The sequence below is a fragment of the Pyrus communis genome, chromosome 13 (genome assembly GCF_041283825.1).
Source record: "Pyrus communis isolate YQ-2024b chromosome 13, ASM4128382v1, whole genome shotgun sequence".
Classification (NCBI taxonomy): Eukaryota; Viridiplantae; Streptophyta; class Magnoliopsida; order Rosales; family Rosaceae; genus Pyrus; species Pyrus communis.
The window spans coordinates 10682837-10701932 of record NC_142577.1 but is presented as its reverse complement, the minus strand read 5'-3'; the positions used below and the strand labels follow the sequence as shown (position 1 = coordinate 10701932).

Here is a 19096-nt window from a genome sequence, read left to right as displayed (position 1 = left end):
AGAAAAGCAACTAGAAATCAATTTGTATGCAAGTGTGTCATGTGTGGAGAATCATGGATTATTGGAAAAGCAACTAGAAATCAATTTGCATGCAAGTGTGTCATGTGTGGAGAAGGACCCTTTAACTTGCTTATCAGCCATCAATTCACCCAAATTCGTATCAATTTACTTAGTTTTTGCAATTTGTTTGTTTTTATTTTAAATTCGTGAAAAACCCAATCCTCTTTACTTTGTTGTGTCAAATTAGTTAGAATCTGTCCTAATTTGTGTTTTTAAGTGTTTTGAGTCAAAGTTAAGTTAGAATTCGTCCAAATCACCCTTTAGTGTCTAGTTTGATTCTATTTGATTTATTTGTGCTGTGTTGAGTCTTTTTAGTTTGTTTTGAGATCTTTGAGTCTAGTTAAGTGTTTTTAAGCCTAGTTTTGTGTTTTTGAGTCAGTTTTAAGTAGATTAGCAATCCCTCCTAATCCCTGGCCTAGAACGATCCCTACTTACATCTTTACTACAATTGTCAATAAGAGGGTTTAATTTGAGTGCTATCTTTTATCACATCAGTTGGGGATGAATCCTCTTGGTGAATATTTTGTTCATCATCAGTATCCTCATTTTCATTCCACTTTAGGTCAGGAAAGTCCCAAATATTTCTGTGCAATATGAATTGTAATACTTCCTCCAACTAGCCCTCGCCTTTGGATCATCGAGGTAGGATACTTGTTTCCCTGTATTGGTAAGGATATAGGGATCATCCTTAAACCATCGAGTGTTTGTGTTAACAGATAACAAGTACATATCTTGAATGAGACTGCCTGTTTTTTTTGGGTTTGAATCATACCAATGACACTTGAACAACATGACTCCTTTGCGGTTTGTGTAGAACAATTGAACCGCACTTAAATGGTTGCCAAAGAAGTAAGTACTCATTTATCTCAAGGAAAAAACTCCATTATTTTTAGTGCACAATTTAACTTTGTTCAGGTGATAACCAGAGTATGGTTCAGCTCTAACAGGACGGCATGCCAATAGAAGTAAATCTCCGTAAAAGAAGGATGATTTGTCTTCTCTTAACTATCACATCTAGCAAAGTCCAAATACCCACGTATATGTAAGTTTTTGTAATAGAAAAAATCAATTTAATTAAAAAAAAAAAAGAATACTTAATCCAGGGCAAACAAATTCGAAAATAGTTGTTTGTGCATTTGTAACCCAATTTGAAGGATATCGGGTCTTCATGAATGCCTCATGGTGTTCGAGGAATGGCGAGACTTCATTGCAATTGTTTAATATGAACCAATGAGCCACCTCAAGGTTAGCTTCTTTGAACGGTTCACACCAAGTCCTTCACCGAATAGGCAGGTAGGTTGAGCAAAGATGGATAGTTTTTCAACCTGCTCACCCCCGTTAAAATTGAATGGGCACTTGTTAAAGGAAGTTTCAACCTTCTAGAGGTACCTTAAGCGATTCTTGCATGTTAATCCCCTTCGCTATGGATTTTTCGAGTTATTAGAGTTTTTAATCCTAATCGCTTGATAAAGAATCTTAACAAATGTAATGACAAGATTAACCCTCAATTGCATACATCCACCGATTATGCATCAACTTATCAATCTTTACCTCATATGGCATATGTATCATTATGTGAACCATACTAGTGAAAATTCCATTGGATGTATTTGCTCTAGCCAGCATAGGATCCACACAATATGTTTGATCATATCATCTACATCCGACTTTCACAACGTTTTAGCACATAGTTGTTATAATAACCAAGACAAATATACAATCGTCTTAACAAACTTATGGTCCAAGTGTGGCTGAATAACAGTTGGAAGGAGTTGTTGCAGTAATACATGGCAAGTATGACTTTTCAATGCCAACTATGTCCCATTGTCCATTTTAGTGTGTCTTGATATATTGCTAGGGTACCTGTCTAGAAATTCACACCTTGCAGCGCCTTCAAGAACCCTTTCTTGCCATCCAACTTGAAAGTATAATTGGCGTCCCTTTTCTTGTATTTACCATTTATTAATATAGACCATTGGTTTGACTTTATCTCCGTTTCTTGCATGCCAATACTATGGTGTCTTTCGATTTTCCCTTGATGGATATAGTCGTTCCCACCGCATTGTCACAAACATTCTTCTCAATATGCATAGGATCAACAATGTGTCTAGCTTTGAATTTTGCCAGTATTCCAAGTCAAAGAATATACTTTTTTTCATCCAATTCAGTTGTTCCACTGGTCTCAATCCTTCCTCAAATTGGACAATGTTCAACTTGGACAATAGCTCATCTCCAGAAAATTCTCTTGACCTAGGTCGAAACTCTGCTTCCCATCAAATGCTTTAAGGTTGTTAAGCTAGTCGTGATCAGAGGGGAGCCATCTTTGGTGACCCAAGTAGCATATCATTCCAGCATGCCCAAAAGGATAAGGTGTCCTCATAGCATGTTGGCCAAGCCATATAACCTTTGGTGTTCCATCTTAATAACATACCATAAGTTGTAAAATCATTAAATGTCAACATAACTGTTGTTAGCAAAGTGAACATTCCCCAATGAAGTTGTATGTTAGTAAACCATTTATCCATAAATCTATAAACTTTTCTATCAACATCAGGAAATAAACGTCAACGAAATCACAGGTGATTTGGACACGGCTATATAAAAGACTAATGATCGTAAGTTCTTTCTTCATTGCTCATGCGAAAAAACTCCCAAACTAATTGAAGCCATTAGAAGCAAGCCTTAATCTGACATTTCTTGGATCTATGGCAAAAACTAGGATAGGTTTTATCATTTCTTTCCACGCTTCGTTGTCTGTTGGATGTCGTAGAACATCATTAACTCGTTCCTCCTTCTGCCCCTCATATCATGTGCAGTGTGAATCAGCATGTGAAATATGATAGGAGCATATTTATGTGACTTTGATAGTGTAATTCCTTGCATTTAGTGAGTTAGTTTCTATTTATTATAGTGATTTAAGCTATTTTTGTGTGTTTGTAGGTCTAAAGGGCTAAAGTAGCAAGAAAGTGCAATTTGGAGCATTTTGGCGCAGTTTTGGGCTTGGAATGGATAGCACATGCTTGGGGCAAGGTGGATGGGTGAATTTAAAGTTCAAAGGAGGCTAGGAAGGAGCAAAGAAATAAAGGAAATAAATTCAAGACAAAAGAAATCAAGGAATCCACCAAGAAAGATGGAATGTTAGCCAAAGTTACCTTATTTTGTCCTTTCCCTTTCCTAATGCTTCACCACCTAGGTTTCAGCTACAAAAGAGGATCCCTGATTATTTTAGGAAACTTAAATAATGATTCTAGAAGACCTAGTCCTATCTCCTTTCTTTGACGTGCAAGGCAAACATCTTTCCCCTTTTTTTTCCTTGCCGCACCCTTGTTACCCTTTTCCTCTTGGATTTTGACATTTAATTACCCTTTTCCTTTGAGGATTTGGTGTGCAAATCTGTCTCCAAAATTAATTAGGGTTTTAGCTATCTTTCCTTTTAAATATAACATTATGCCGCACCATACAAAGGACCCCCCCCCCAACAAAATCATTCATCATACTTCACACCAATCATCCATTCCACATCACACCAATCATCCAATCCACATAACCATTCATTCACACCCTTATGCCGCAATTTTGCAAGGAAAGAGAGGATACCTTGGAACCGTGCCTGCCATTCAAGATTGTTGGACCGTTGGAACGTTTTTAGGTGCAATCCATCTTTTGTTTTCAATGTTTAATTTAAGTTATCTTTGTTTAATTGTGAACATGAGGAGCTAAGCTCATTTTAGCTAGAGGAGAATTCAAAGCCATGAACATATTTGCAATATGAATTGATTACTTCCAGTTGTGATTTCATATATTGTGAATGCAATTTACTTAATTGTTTGATTCAAAACTTATTTTTGTTTGTTGATTAAGGATGCATACTTAGTTTGCATGCATGAATTTGATGCTAGAATATAAGGGAGTTTCACCTAATTGTTATGAACTTATATTCATAAGTAGTGGAGGTTGCTAGTCACAATTGTGTTAAGTAAATTCCTGGCAGGAGTATTGTGCTGTTCATAGTTACGAATGCCTTGTCAATGCTTATGATTTTCACAAAGCTTAATGATCTTTGATTGTATCTCTATTATGCTATTCATGTAGGGAACTATTGAAGAATAATTTGGTTGTTGATGCATTATCCATCCAATTCAATGACTTAAGGAAAATTTGAGGGTTAATTATTGCTGTTCATGATTAATCTAGGGCGTTGAGGTTCATGGTTTATTGGAAAAGCAACTGGAAATCGATTTGTATGCAAGTGTGTTATGTGTGGAGAAGAACCCTCTAGCTAGCCAATCACCCATAATTTCCCCCAATTTCGTGCCAAACTTGTTTAAGTCTTGAATCTGCTTGTCTTTACTTTAAATTTGTCAAAAACCCAATCCCTTTACTTTGTTGTGTCAAATTAGTTAAAATCTGTCCAAACTTGTGTTTTTAAATGTTTTGAGTCAAATTAAAATTAATTTTCGGCCAAATCACCCTTTAGTGTCTAGTTTGAGTCTATTTGATTATTTTGTGTTGTTTTGAGTCTCTTTAGTTTGTTTCAAGTTCTTTGAGTCTAGTTAAGTGTTTTCAAGCCTAGTTTTGTGTTTTTGATTCTGTTTTAAGTAGATTAGCAATCCCTCCTAATCGCTGGCCTAGAACAATCCCTACTTACATCTTTACTACAATTGTTAGTAAGAGGGTTTAATTTGAGTGCTAGTTTATAACACATCAAATTTCTGGCACCATTGCCGGGGATTAGCAATTTTGCTAATCCCCTTTGTCTTTGTTTTCGTGTCTTTTAATTTTGGCTACTGATTTTGTTTTGTTTTGTTTTGTTTAGGTACTAGTTTATGACTCGAAGTTCTCAACCTGTTTATGCACATATCTTGGAGTTTGATGATGATTTTGAGCGAACTTTGAGAAGAAAGAGGAAGGAGCCAGAACCTAATCAACTTAGTTCTAGCTTTGAATTTGAGTTTGAAGAAGAAGAAAAGGAAGAACAACTCATGGATGCAGATAATCGAACAATCAAGGAACTTTCAGCCTCGGGATTAGACAATGTCGTACCCCTATGCATTCAATATCCTAGGGCAACTTAGGACAAGACCGATGAGTTCGAATTGAAGTTTAGCTTGCTGCATCACATTCCCAAATACCATGGGCTATTTATGGAAGATCCAAACAAGCACTTGAAGGAATTCGAAGTGGTATGTTCAAGCATGACCCCAATCAACGTGGATGGCAACATTTTGAAAATGAAAGCTTTTCCATTCTCTCTTTTGGAAAAGGCTAAGGATTGGTTGTACGAATTGGCACCTGGAACCGTCACTTCTTAGGAAAGCATGTTGAGAGCATTCTTAGAGAAATTTTTCCCAACTTCGAGAGTCTTTCTTTTGAAGAATAAGATTAGTGGCATTAAACAAAACCAAGGAGAATCCTTTCCAGCATATTATGAGTGTTTCAAGACTCTAGTTGCATCATGCCCTCAACATCAAATGAAAGAAGAGCTTCTAATTCAATATTTCTACGAAGGACTTCTTCCAATTGAGAGACAAATGTTGGATGCCTCGGCAGGAGGTGCTTTGGTTGACAAAACACCAATTGATGCCAAGACCTTAATTACAAATCGAGCCTTGAATGCACAACAATACGAAGGAGTTGGACAAGGGACACCCCACGACAACAACACCAAGTTAATGAGGTAAGTGCAATTTCTGAAATTCAATCTCAATTGACTAATCTCACTGTTCTTGTGTCACAGGTTGTTGATGGATCCAAAGTGCAAAAGGCAAGTGTTTGTGGTGTGTGCACTATGCAAGGACACTCCAATGATCAATGTCCTCAATTGATAGAGAATAGGGGATGGGAAAGTGCCAATGTCATGGGCTTTCAAGGACCAAATCAACCAAGGCATGATCCATACGGCAACACTTACAATCCGAGATGGCGAGATCAACTAAACATGAAGTGGAGGGAGCCTCAACAAACCTAACAGCTGTATAAGAGGAAAAAATAAGTAATTCAGAGAAACACAGAAGGGGAAGAAGATGACCCTAGAAAACCTCGAGCAAAAAATCCCTCATTCAGGCCAGAAACTGTTTATCCACCCTCTAATGGCACTTTGTTGTTAGGGCTACAAATCTCAAACACTATGGTTGGCAGAGTCCTTGTTGATAACGGGTTGAAAGTAATATCCTCTTTAGGGGAACAACTACAACTATGGATATCCTAGATAAAGTTAACTCAAGAAGGTCTACTGTCCAAACCTTTAATTGAACCCTGTTATGCACCATGGGAACTGATGCAGGGTGCAACGGACATAAACGAATTAAAATGAAGATAAAATGGATAGGTAGGGTCTCCTAGTGCGAGGAAAGGCCTAAAAACCCTATAGACTTTGGTTCTAGTACCAGCCTATAACGTAGACACTAGAAAGAACAAAGCATCAGACTCTTACAAAGAGAAAGACACGTAAAAACGAGTTTACAACTTAAATATCAATATGATAATTAAAAAATACTTCTTCATCTTACGGAAAGAAATGGTTTTTATAACCATTTTGTAACTTACATTCAGAAATTAAAAAGGCAATACACATAAAAACACTTAAAACTGAAAATTACATAAACAAAGTAATCCAATCAGCCAAAAAACGTTGAAAACACCCTGGCTATTATTAAGAACTACTAATGGTTGTTATTAAGTTATTCTGATTGGTTATAGTCATTCATTTTATTCCAATGATTTAATAAATGCACTGGCGAACTAATCTGTATCATCCTATCCAGGTTGGAGAGAAATTCATCCTTGAATTTGCATTTGCAGTATCATCGATGTCCCCTTTGTATGGAATAAGGTGTTTCACATTGAACACATCGAATATGGCTTGGTAACTTGGTGTCACGATTGAAAAAATCAAACTTGGTAATCCAAGAAGTTATTACATTTCACAAAAGAATAGCTTACCAACTTCTGAAACATCCATTGTCTTCTTATAGGCAATATGGTGAGCCATTTTGGAAAATTGATCTACCACAAAGAAAATTGAGTCCACACCATGTTGAGCAAGAGGCAAACCCAAAACAAAATCCATGCTCATGTCCACCCATGGTTGTAATGGATTAGGTAATGGCATGTACAATGCAGTCTTCATTGCCTTGCCCTTAGAAACTTGACAGATTTGACATTGTTCCACAAAACAATATACCTTTTTTGCATGGCAGGCCAGAAATGAGAAAAAAAAAACACAAGTGTAAAGGATTTTTCCCTTCCAACGTGACCATCGCTCTGTAACTCTTGTATGATCTACAGCTTCAAACTAGACTTAGGGATACAAAGTTGATTCCCTTTAGAGAGAAACCCATCATAGAACACACAATCTATTCTTCTCGAATGAACTTGTCCCCAAGTTTTGTTTGGTCTTCCTTTGTTTTTTGGATACCCAACAAGTACTTTCCATAATAGCCAATTAAGAACCACAAATTCAGCAGGCATCAACATATCCAAATAGTACAAAATTCCAATTAATTTCATTCTTCTCCACTTTCTCATGTTTCATTCGGAATTTTAATCTTTTCTTGATGACATAAAATGTATTTGAGTGCACATATAATTTCTAGCTAACATCTTGATATTTTTTACTTTGAAAAGTGTAGACATAATTCGAACAATCTGAAAAATTTCTTTTCTCCAAGTAAAAATTTGTAGTGTGACAAGTAATGAATGATTCCCAAACATAATCATAGAAGTTATGGAAATTTAGAATATATTTTACCACAAGTACCTTAACCATTGAACCTAAATCTTCATCACCATTGCATTCATCTAAAATCATGGTAGAATCCCAATCAGCAACACAATGAGTTTCAATTTGTAGAGTAAATTGAATTTCATTAGCTACTTTAATCACAAGCATGTAATCTTCATCATACTCATCATAAATAGGTAGAGAATTCCAATCAACTAAAGTATCAATTTTGTAAAAACCTGACAACAGCAACATGATAACCTAAGAATCGATTAGCGCTCTGATAACTAACTGATGCAGGGCGCAGCAGACAGAAACGAATTAAAATGAAGATAGAATGGATAGGTAGGGTCCACTATCTCCTATTGCGAAGAGAGGCCTGAAAACCCTATAAACTTTGGTTCTAGCAGTCATTTACAATGCAGATACTAGAAAGAACAAAGCAGTAGACTTTTACAAAGAGAAGGTACATACAAACGAGTTTACAACTCAAATATCAATATGATAATTCAAACAACTTCTTCATCTTACAGAAAGAAATGGTTTTTATAACCATTTTGTAACTTACATTCAGAAATTAAAAAGGCAATAAACATAAAAACACTTAAAACACTTAAAACAAAAAATTACATAAACAAAGGAATCCAATTAGCCAAAAAATGTCCAAAATGCCTTGGTTATTATTAGGAGCTACTGATGGCTATTATTAAGTTCTTCTAATTGGTTATAGTCAGTCATTTTATCCCAATGATTCAATAAATGCATTGGTAAACTGATTTGCATCAGGAATGATACATCTTATGGTTCAAACGAAACCATCTGAACATTTGATGACTTTCCATGTGATGGATAACCTATCTCCTTACAACGCTTTCCTCAGCCAGGAACGGCTACATGCCATGGGAAAGGTTCCCCTTGAAAATATAATCCCGCCACATTACTCGTGAGTATCTCCAAGCAACAGAAGGTCCAATAGTAAAGAAGCTGAAGAACTTATGCTAAGAGGAAGAACCCTTGCTGGAGAAAACAAGACCCCTTGTAGGCCTTTTTAAGTGGCTTAAAATGAAGCAATGTACAAATGAACTACACATGGTTTGATTCCCTCCCTAGGATATGTAGGCAATCCTTTCTGGACCCAATACAACGCTGCTGTCTACGCAATGAGAAGTCCATAGAGAATTCATCTTCTAACGCCCCACCGTAGGCTTATCGTCAAAAGTGATCCGTGATGTAATTTTTTGCATCATATCATATTTTCCTTAAAACTACACTAGTGATTTGATTCTCCATCCCGAAGATATGTAGACAATCCTTTTCGATTTGTCAATCAATTTTACTTTGATCATAAGTAAAGAGCATCTATTTGTCTTAAATACATGTTATTTCTTTATTTTTTTAGTGATCCAGAGAGTAGCCTTTTCGTTCAAAACAAGGCCCAAACTTTGGAAACTTCATAGGAATGCAAGTCTAAAAAAGTTCAAAGTTACATTGTTAGAGGAACCTCCTTTAGCCCCTTTCGTCTGGAATGGTTAGCAGCTTAGGAGACTTAAATTGTAATAAGCGTGGTAATGATTGGTGGGTTATAGGCACGAGTACATGGCACCTTGACTTGGAAGTCCAATGCACCATTCAGCCTCCGAAAAGTTTATACAATCAACAAGGTTGTGGGTTATGACATTTAAACCTGGGCTCTACGCCATTAAAGGGAATAATCGAAAGGGTGATTCGGAACTCATCTGAGGGTGGCTTTGAACTTCAACCTCAACTATGATTACTTTTATCCTATACCAGCTTGCTAAGTTAAGTTTGTTCTATGACATCTTACGTCAAAAGGTTCGAATGGGGTATCTAGACTAGGTAAACCCCAAGAGGAATTTTATTCCGATGGAGCTCTGATACGTAAAAATGTCTTGGGCAAGTCAGCCAAAGTAGTCTTATCAGAAACGCTCAGGTTCGATGCATAGGGTTTGACAAAAGGATTCAAAAAGTGTTTTTGACCTACATGCTGACGACCTTGTTTCCAATGACCTTTTGCTTAAGATTCAATGGAAATGAACACACAATCCAGACCAGGCAAAACTTCTTTCGGTAACATGCTGCAAGTATTGAAGTCCTTGCCTCAAGAACCAGGACAACACACTTGTACGATGTCACGAGGTATGATTTAGAACTCGTACATCCGATGAATGTGTTTCAATAAGTACAGGAGCAAAAGTGCTTTCAAAGGTTTGATGTCTAATTCCTGGTACCGGAGTAAGGTGGTATTCTGGGGTATCGCAATGAAAATAATTTATGAATACTAAGTTTGGGAGGCAATGTTTCCCCCTAACAAACGTTGCCAAGGAGAGCTAATGAGCTATGTCTTTGGCCCACAAACTTACTCGTATTCTGTTCCACCATTTATTTCTCAAATAAAGTTCACCTACTTTAGAGAATTTTATCCAATTAAGATTTCTCCCCAGGCAGAGAAAGAATGAAAGAAAAATTTGGTATTAGGACAAAAGTTTGCGAAAATGACAGGCTCCCTTTCTAGCCAGAAGTAAATACAAATTAATCTTTTTTTCGGGACATCTTTTCCTTTGAATGTAGCAGAGGATTCACTAGGGGCATCATGTGGTAGATTATCTTTAAGATTGCGTTCCTCTTGGTCCTTCTCCAAATCCAAAATCTCGTCCAATAAATGTTGAGGAGGTGGAAACTCCATATGTTTGATCTCTTCATAATGTCTAGAGACATTCCAACCCATAGGGTGATCTCGCTAGTGTAACCAGTGAGGAATCCGACATCGAACTTCTCTTTGAGTAACTTTTCATGATCTTCCCAGAATCCAGGCATCTTAGAAGTATGCCTATCAGTACGCGACTAATGGTCCGCGATGCGCTTGTTATCTCTCTGATCAACATTTTGGCGAACATGCTCATTCTCTTTTCAAAGAGTTTCCCGCTCCCTAGCCCAAGTACACTGCTACAAAGCTAGCATACACTCCAACTCTCATTTCTAAAGTAATGAGAGCCTGGTTCGTCTTCACCTTTGTCTGCCTCTCTAGCCTTAGCTCGTAGCTAACCTTCTCCAAACTTTCCTTGTGATCCTTAGCCTTTACCTTCTCAGCAATAGGCAAGTCAATGTACTGAGGTATGTCTGCCTTATAAATGACATCCAAAGCTTGCTACTTGATAAGCATACTCTTAAGTTTTACAGATTGGGATTGCAATCGTCATTCTGTCTCTATGCTCGCCGCCGTTTCTAAGCCCATGATCCGTTCAAGCTCCTAAATTTGTCTTGTCGAAACAGGGTAACCTCTGTCCACACATTAACCTAATAAACATCAAGAAATGGAGGAAATAAATTCAGGTAGCTCATAACGACTAGGGGTGGGTTTGAAAAACTGAAAGCCGAAGGAAAAAGGGATCTAAAACTGAACCGAGATCGAAAAAACCGAACCGAAAAAAGCTTAACCGAAGCTGTCAAACCGAACCGAAGCTGGTTGGTTCAATTTCAGTTCTTGAGGTTCGAAAATCAAACCGAACCAAACCAAATCGATATATGAAAATCATATATAAATACTCAACCTCCTGGTGTGACGATTCAAACCTCTTCCCTCCAAGTTGGGGATAGTTGCTTTAAGCGAACTTGACTGTATGCTTTGTGTTGTTATAATTGTACCAGTAAGTTATTTATAGGTATTCTAATCTTTAATGCTTTATAAAATTTCTAAAGATTATAAACCCTAGCCGTCACTCCCATTTCAGTTTTCACCTCTTGGTTTCCTCAAACACTCTGTCTCCCCTCCGCTGCTTTCTTTCTCTCTACTTCCGTAGTTTATCTCTCTTTCTCTCCTTCCTTTCTTCCTCCAAAATGGTGGCTTTGAAATGTTTGTCCTCAATCTCTGATTTCGGTTTGACCCTAGCAAGAGAAGCAGAGACGACATGTCATGTGTCAGGGCCATCGCGCACGGTACTTCTACTGAGCATCTGGACCATCTCCTCCCCAAGTTCCCAGTTCCCAACCTCGGCGCACCCCTTATACGGACAATTCCCTATAGCTGGGCACCTACTAGAGCTCTCATCTCTCATTCTTTTTCTCTCTCTGCATTGGGTGTTTGATTATAATTCAAATGTATAATATTTTCATTTTTGCCGGCTTAAATATGTTGGGTTTTATTTATTTTTCAGTTAATGGGTTTTTAATTTTATGGTTACCCATTTGAAATTTATGTAATTTAAGGTGGAAAAGTTTGTATGTTTCTCTGAATATGTTTTGGAATTTTTTAGATTTATAATGGACTTGACTTTGAATTTGAATGTGGGCATGCGATATTGGAGTTCGATTATGTCATTTAGACGAACCCATTTGCTTTTTTTTGTTTCGATCTGCACCGATCAGTTAATTTGTTGAATTATTTCATGATTTTGCAAATTTTAAAGTTTTAGAATTTTGAATCCTGGCGATATACATTTCCTTGAAGAATATATGCTTCTGTATTTGCTTAAGTTTTGAAAATTTGAATTCGATCTGCTTGATTGTAAGTAGTTGAATTACTTGAATATATTTAGGATTTTGAGGCACTCAATTGTCTGATATATGAGGACTAGCAGGTTGATAGGTACCATTTACATCATTTTTTGAAAAAAAAATAAAACTCGAAAAAAATTGAAACCGAACCAGAAAAAACTAAACCAAAAAAAATCGAAAATAAATGAACCTCAGTTCAGTTTCAGTTTTGGTAAAAAATTGAACCGTTTTGAACCAAACCCAACCCTAATAACGACAGCCATAACACCGCATCATGACATCTTCAAGAAAATTGCAAGCTCATTTCAAATGAATAGGAGTAATTGCAGCTCCAAGCAGCGGTCAAACATAATCAGTGTTTTGAAAACCACTAGTGTCAGAAAGAAGGGCAATTCAATCAATCGAAGGCCAGATCAGAAGAGGAGGACGAGCTATTCAATTGGACCTTGTTGGTGCAATCAGAGGAAGACTAAGGGCCATCTATGGGCATTTACAATGAAGGTGCAGAAGTTAACGTTGAGGCAACGGAAAGCCCAAGCCTCAACGACTTCATCGGTACGGGCAAAAAACTTAATGAATGGACCAAAGAAGGAAAGTGGGTTTCTAGCTTCGACGACTGGGTGACACCATAGGTAAAGGCAAAGGAGACAAAGTGGATGGCTCATTCATAGTGGATAATGAAGCAGGTACACTAAAAGTTGAGGTCGCCAGAGCAGCAACGCGCCGCTTTCTTCAAAAGGGGACCTCTTCTGCTTTTCTGAGACATTCAAATTAGGTGTCCTTAATCAACAATTGAGGTTGAGGGGTCACAACCAATGAATGAGAAGAAGAACACAGAAGGTGCTTCTACTTTTTTAGAATATATGACAAAGTCGTTGTTGATTTGGAAAAACGAATCCTTTTATGGGCACTACAAGCATCAACCCATTCCGGCTCTTTTATAGGGAATCTCGAATAGTGGAAGGCATCTATGTCTTTCCCACGGTTGGTGAAGCACTTAGGGGAAAAGAACCACTTCTAGTTGCAGTAAACGATTGAAATCTACATTGCTCGACGAATCAAGTATGGACGATATAAACCGAGGTCAACTAGATCATCTTTGAAGTTCAAGTCGGGTGGAGAATGAGAATGGATTCGATGTCCATTAATCTTTCCTTCCCAGGCTCCATCAATGACTAGTATATCATTGTACTAATCTTTGTCGTGGCAGGGGATATCCTGAATACGTCACCTAAGCAAGACTAGCTATGGCCGCAAAATAATAATGGTTATCTAAACTTGGTCTATTGCTGTGCAACATTCTAAACTCGAGTATATCCAACTCAGCCCTAAACCACTGATTCAACAACTCGAAGTAAGTAGGAAGCCTAAAGGTGGTAAGAGAAAGGTTGCAGATGGCTATGTCATAGCACAAGAAAATGCCTTCCATAAAAACAGAAAGAGGAAAACGAAGGCCCAGGTCCAAGAACTAGGGGTAGATCCTTGTACAAGGACCATATGGATTTGGTGACGACGGCAAATTGGTGAAAATATCATGGCTGGGTTCCTACCAGATGTTGCAATTGTTCAAAATGTCACGATTCTCTTCAACGAAAGAAATCACTTTCTTCTTGACTACGAACTCTCATCAGAGGAAGACTACAGGGTGAAACCCTAATCGATTTGGATTTCTTGCTTGAAGAGGTCATGATTAAAGAATCAAAGGGGAGAGAAGATTTTGAAATGGGTACGGATAAAAAGTTGGAGCATTTTTTCGACAATGAAAGACTTAGAAATTTGTGGTAAAGTGAAGAAGTAAGATCCGAGGATATATAGGCATCATTTGGTCTAACTGTCAAATTTTGATTGACTTATCTTGGGATCAACCAATCTGATGGTTGGAATAAACAAAGAATATCAAAGAAGATTTCTCGTTTCTCATGCCTAAGCATCGGACGCAACACTTCATCATTACGAACTTTATGGCATGCTACATGAAGGTGCACGTCTAAATCCGAAATGCTTTTACGTCAGCATTAGAGGTCACCTCATATTTATGAAAACTCAACAACGCGTATTCCAGCTTACACTGAATTGCATGATCTTTGGATAACAATTCATCGTCAAGGGGAATGGGTTTGCCTTCCAGATGGATAGCTAGGCGCAATTGTGGAACCATGATTTTCCACCGCCGAAGTAAGTCTGATTTGATTACAATTATCTTGTCCACTGCTTGAGTTTAAAAATCATTTACTAACTTGAATGTCAGATAGCGTTTGGCCAGCATACACCCCCCCCCCCCAATGGTCCTAGGCTTGTGCACGGTTATTTACTTTTTTGAATGTTGCTCGAGTTTGTGCTCAACCACTGCTTGCAAAGGTAAGCCAATTTGGTCCCAACATAGGCCTTATGATAGAAATTATATTAAAAATAATACAATCAATGAAAAAAGATTTGACGATAAATTTTTATATAGAAATAGAAATTTGAATCAAAAGAGAGCAACAGAGTCATAGAAAATGGTGATTTAACCACATTGTGCTCAATGGAAAGCACACCAATAGAAATTAAAGCTAATAAATACAAGCAAAAGCATACAAAATAAAGAAAATGATGGATAGGCCGACGCCTATCCTTGTCCTCATGTCTGCCACTAGAATAAACCCACCACCGCATGGTATCAAAACTGAAAATTGTTAAAGAGGCTCCCTCGAATCCCTCTTGATTAAATGTTTATAAAGCTACCCCTATCTTTAGTATTCGTTACTGCTAATTCACGAGTGACTCGAGCAATCTCTTTGTAATCATATGTTGACCATGATCGAGGATTTTGCATTGTTAAGGAAAGGTCATAAAACGAAGTGGGCTTTAAGACAGACATGGGTGCATAGAAGAAAAAAATTGGATTTGCATTAGTTGTTCCCTTCCAAATGTTAAAAAGGTTTCAAGTTCAAATCTCCCATCCCAATAATAAAGAAACACAAGTTGCATGAATCAAATGGTGAATGAAACAAGTTAGAGCCTGTATTTGGACTGATACAATGATGTTAAATTTTAATGAAAATACATATACCACAATTTCATCGTTGTTAAAGCAAATGTGTAGTAAAGTGAATGTACAATAAGAAATTCAAATTAAAGATGAACACAAAATTGATAGTAAACGGTCGATATTCATGATCCATATCATTTTTTTTCCTTTCTTCAAATTTCTATCCTTTTTATTTATGGTAATCACAGATGGAATTTTTTGGTAGCAAGTACTTTCTAATTTTAATACACTATTCGCGTATCGTTGTCTAGATATTTAATAACTGGGAAGTAACAAGAAATGCAACATCCCTATATAACATGACCCAAAAGTTCGTCGTAGATACTAGCATAGGAAGCTGAACTTCAACAGAGGCCAACACTCTTTCACAACGAACAAGGTCGTCTTGGGCCTATGGGAGGATTTCAGTCACCGATTTGTCACCGTCATTGACCCCTCAAACAACGAAACGAAAACCCCTAACGCAAAATCATATTAATCTACACACTGCTTTAAAGCTGTCATGACATTAGCATTCTTGCCGGTGGCGTTGAAAGCTTTTTCAAACTTAGCTTTGGTTTCTGCTGCATTTGCTGCTGCTAATTTAAGAACGGCTATATCGAGATCTTTTAGGTTAGTTGCCGATCTAATTGGAATGTCTTTCCAAAGAGATTTTATGCACTGCCTATAGTTGTAGCCAAATTGGTCTTGGGTTTGCTTGCAAACACTCCTAACTACTTGAGTCGCTCTTGCATTTGCAAATGGTGCTGGAGACGACGAGAGACATAAGAGCAAGGAAGCAATGAACACTGCATAACAGATTCTGAAGATGTATGTTTTTAAATTGAAGCTAAGGTGATTACAAATTATTTGCTTGGGTAAGAAATGAATGAATGAGGTATGATATATATAAGCAACCCAAGAAGGGTATAGGTCTAAATTTATGAGCGTAGTTTTCTGTACCTTTTTTGTTTTTTCTATTACGTATTAAACCATTGGATGGAAATTACTAACTTTAACCCATTCTTCTAGTGACTTTTGTTTGAACTAAGAGCAACAAAAGATGGACTTCATGGTTTCTAGAATTCCAATCCCAACCATACAATTGGACATCGTGGTTTTTGGTAGATATATCATGTAATTTAACCTCTCTAGAGCTCAACGCAGTTTGACCGTTATTCACATTGTTGCCCGCAATTTTGACTTCAAATTTGGCCGTCGTAGGATGCTCGTAGTTTGTCTTCATATTTAGCTATTTAATGAAGTAATGGCGGAGACAAAAATCGAAGATTGGAGGAACCTCTAGCCATATCACATAAATTAGATTAAAAATATACAATCAACATGAGAAGATTTGAGGTTTAACTTTTGTATAGGAAAGAATATTCGAATCAAAGAAGAGCAACAAAGTCACGAAAATAATAATTTTACAATGAGATAATAATACCATAAGCAACCAACTTGCTCATAAATTTTGCTAAAAAGACACGATTACTACCACAAGCATTACAGATTATGGCTCAAAAATGCAACTGTGTGTTTTTTTATATCAGTATAAACTTTTTAAATAGCACTATGCCTGCAAAATGATGATTTAACTAAATTTTGCTCATTGGAAAGCGCACAAACATAAATTAAAGCTAACAAACACAAGCAAAAGGATACAAAATAAAGAAAATGGTGGAGCGGCCCAGGCGAATCCTGGTCCCCATATTTGCCACTAGAATAAAGCCACCACCGCGCCGTACCAAAGTTGATATTGTTAAATAGGCTCCCTTAATCCCTTTTGATTAAATATTTATAAAGCTACACCTATCTTTTGTATTCATTACTACTAATTCAAGACCAATTCCAGCAAGCTTTTCGTAATCATATGCTGACCATGATCGAATATTTTGCATTCTTGAAAAGAACGTCATTAGTCAAAGGAGGCAGCCTTTGAAGATTATCGAATTATTTTGGATTGTCTAAGGAAAGGTCATAAAACAACAAAGTGGGCTTTAAGACAGACATGGGTGCATAGAAGAAAAAGATTGGATGTGCAGTAGTTGTTCTCTTCCAAATGCTTAAAACGGTTTCAAGTTCAAATCTCCCCACACTTTTAAAAAAGAAACACAATTTACATGAATCAAATGCTGAACGAAACAAGATAGAGTTTGTATTCGGATTGATACCGTGATGTCAAGTTTTAATGAAAATACAAATGTGATAATTTCATCGTCGTTAAAGCCAATGTGTAGTAAAGTGAATGTATGATAAGAAATTCAAATTAAAGAGAAACACAAAATTGGTTGTAAATGGTCGATATTCGTATCAATATCATTTTTTTTTTTCCTTTCTTCAAATTTCTATCCGTTTTATGTATAGTAATCACATATGCATTTTTTTGGTACACATGTACTTTCAAATTTTAATACAATAAATGAGAAGATTTGAGGGTTAACTTTTGTATAGTAATGAAAATTTGAATCAAATGAGAGCAACGGAGTTACAAAAATAATAATTTAACATTGAGATAATAATATCATAAGCACATAAATTGTTCATAAGTTTTGCTAAAAAGAAATGATTACTACATTGAAGTTGAACAAGCATTATAGATCATGGCTCAAAAATGCAACTGCATTTTTTTTCCGTTGAAATACGATGTGAATTGGGCCCAACATAAGATCCCTCAAATAACAGGCTTATTTGAGGAATCACTCAATGGAAGGGAACGGGGATACATATCATCAGATATATCAGCCCTATTACCAATTTTACCTGTAAAAAAAGTTTTATGAGAGAGGGCGAGAATTATTTTTGACAAACTTTTCAACTGTACATTATAAGAGCATCTCCAAAGGAAATGTGAAAATTGTCACGTAGGCATACAACAGTAAAAATTGGCAGCAAACTCTCTCCAACCAAGGCTTCAATTTCTTAGGTGGAGCTGAGTCATTTGAAGACAAAGTCTTTTGCTGTCAAATTTGACAGTAGATGTCAAATTTATTAAATGATATTTTAATAGATTAATATAATATATAATAAATGTTGTTATGTTTTTGAAATATTTGATTGGTTGCCTTAATTATTGGACTCCACAAAAAAATAAAAATTTTATTAAATGACATTATTATTTAACATATCGGGTGGAGCAAAATATTGTACAAAATGTCAAATTGTCACATAAGCTATCAACTATCATTTTGATGTTTAAAATTTGATATCTTTTTTAGAGATGCTCTAAACCTCAACGACTATCTTAATTAGCATGAATTGTGTAGTTTCCAATGCACGTTGAAAATTGATGCACGCATGCATCTAATTCAATTGAGTTACAATAACCGAAGAGTTGGATAGTTAATTACTTAATCAGATGCATGCCCTCCCTAATAGTACTATATAAATAAGATAGTTAATTACTTAATCAGATGCGATGCATGCCCTTCCCAACAGTATTATATAAATAAGAGGCAGGGTACTTTTCTGATTAGACTCGATCTCCATATAAGTAACCAGTTCAAGCAAAAATGTCTTTGTCTCGGATGTTCAAGGTAGCTGTAGTGTCAGCTGTGATGTGGTTGCTGCCGAAACTGATAACGGACGTTGTAGCTACACTCCCATTTTCAGCTCCAGTTGTGGTTATTGGATCTGTTGCCACCATAGCTAGCTATCATGGTTAACTGTAACTAGTTAAATCCAAATTATCAATATCAAGGGTTGTATTGTATGTAATGTTGTTTGTTATTGTTGTACGCGTGATCCTTATTATGAAATAGTATTGTCTGTGTTTCTATTGTATGGAACAC

At 36.6% G+C, this 19096-nt stretch overlaps 1 pseudogene; it reads right to left on the bottom strand.

The window, feature by feature from the left end:
* Window positions 1–15573: 15573 nt before the first annotated feature.
* LOC148691744 (uncharacterized) lies at window positions 15574–16551 on the bottom strand (annotated as a pseudogene).
* Window positions 16552–19096: the final 2545 nt, after the last annotated feature.